General features: G+C 37.0%; 1 pseudogene; it reads left to right on the forward strand.

Moving 5' to 3' along the window:
- The first annotated feature begins 854 nt into the window (after positions 1 to 854).
- LOC118623366 lies at positions 855 to 1,898 on the forward strand (annotated as a pseudogene).
- Positions 1,899 to 2,146: the final 248 nt, after the last annotated feature.

Here is a 2,146-nt window from a genome sequence, read left to right on the forward strand (position 1 = left end):
AGGTGCAGAAAGAGAAGAAAGATACAGTGATGCTTAAAAAGGAACATTTAGTTGTTTGTGTAGTTTTTGTGTTTTGGCATGTAGGAAGGGAAAATTGAGGGAAAAGGAAAATAACATAGATAAAATTCTTAACTCATAAACTCATTCTAAATGCATTGTAACAACATTGGTCAAGTAGATAATTATAACAAATGCTATAGGAATTATTGTGGGTTTCAAAGAATTCACAGACCAGTGGTGAACAAAAACTTTCAGAATATTTTCTAGAATAAGAAAGTTTGTTCTAAGCTTTAGAACATAGATTTTTCTGGTTGTTTTACTGGTGTCATTTATAAGGAAAAGTAATTTCACCACCATCCTTATCATTGCACAGTGTATTAAACCACCTTTATATACCAAACACTAAAAGATAAAGAACTGTTAGTTCTTAAACCATTTGTCTTGGAAATCTGGGACATAAAGCAGGTACAGCCACTAGAAATCAAATACCATTTTATTATAAGTTCTTCCCTAGACATAAGTACTATTAACATTTTCTTATAATCCTCTAGACAATTTTCTCTGCATTTTTAAAATTATTTTTTATGAACAGCCAAAACTAATTTTATTTTTGCATTCTTTGTAAATAAAAAATAACTAGTAACAATTTTTTTCTTCTTTTCCTACTTAGTTTTTTAAATCCAACTTTAATGACCATGTATTTCAGAAACTACTGAATTCAAGTACATTGCCTGTAAAGAATAGCTTATAATCACTTCCCACATATTTTTCTTTAGCCTATTCTGTAAACTATGGTCAACTCTTAGAACATCTTAAGTAACCTATTTTTAGAAAGGTTTATGCCTTCAATAAAAATGATTAATTTGAAAACCCATGCCGATGTGACATTTGGCCAGAGCAGCCAGAAGCCACTTTTGCTGGAGGGAAGAAGGTCAGCAGCATCCGGGGTGCTGTCAGAATCCAGGTGCAGTGGCCACTGGACTCGGTATCTTGGAAATGGAAGGCACTATTGACAAAAGCAGACCATCTAAGACCTATAACGATTTGCTTGCTAAGAAATTTAAGGGGGTGTCTCAAGAACATACAACAGAATAAGACAAAGAACTAGACGAATGCATGCGATGTGGCAAGAAAACAGGCTCAGAGAAAGAGGAAAAGGGGCAAGGTCATCTCAAATGGAAACGACCTGTCAAAGACAGACTAGGGGACAGACTAGAAATGCACCGTAAAGGCCAGTATGAGATCACAGAGGCCGATTCTCAGGAGAGAGTGGCTGATGAAATTACTTGCAGGTAGCAGGAACCCAAGATCTGATAGCCAAGTCGTGAGTATAATTGGGAACAAAAAGGCAATTGAACTTCTGATGGAAACTGAAGAAGTTGAACAACATGGGGACCTTTTGGTAATGAATTGGTAATGGAAGAAGACCACCAGGTGGAGTTTTCCTGAGTTTCCTGAAAAACACTCTTAGTATCAGAGAGGAACAAATTATGGACATTTTCTACATTGAAAATCAAAAGAAATAAGAAAATAAAGAAGCTGCTCGGGAGAGGAAAACACAAGTGTTGGGGGAAAAGATGAAATAAGTTGTTAAAAATCTGAAGTTTCAAGAAGATAGTGATATCTCTCCCTTTTTTTTTTTTTTTGTATGTGCCCCTAGCGGGAACTGAACCTGAGACTCTCTGGTCCGCAGGCTGGGGCTCCAACCGCTGAGCCAAACTGGCCAGGACAATAATTATATCTCTTAAGAAACTTTTGCAAGTGACATGAATGCGGTTCTGACTTCTCTTGATGAATCACAGGAAGGACATAGAGAAACAGAGTTAGTTGCAGAGGAAGCCATTGGGGTTGATGATTCTCCTGAATTACATTTTTTTCTTTATAAAATTTGGATTTAAAAATGACACCAGAGCCTCGCCAGTGTGGCTCAGAGGACTGAGCTTCATCTCATGGACTAGGAGGTCCCGATTCAACTCCAGGTCAGGGCACATGGCTCGATCCCCAGTAGAGGGTGCGCAGGAGGCAGCCAATCAATGTTTCTCTCTCACATCAACATGTTTCTCTCTCTCTCTCCCTTCCTCTCTCTATAAAATTCAATAAAAATATATTTAAAAATAAAATAAAAATGACACCAGACTATTAATAT

This window comes from Molossus molossus, unplaced genomic scaffold (assembly GCF_014108415.1).
Source record: "Molossus molossus isolate mMolMol1 unplaced genomic scaffold, mMolMol1.p scaffold_m16_p_10, whole genome shotgun sequence".
Lineage (NCBI taxonomy): Eukaryota > Metazoa > Chordata > Mammalia > Chiroptera > Molossidae > Molossus > Molossus molossus.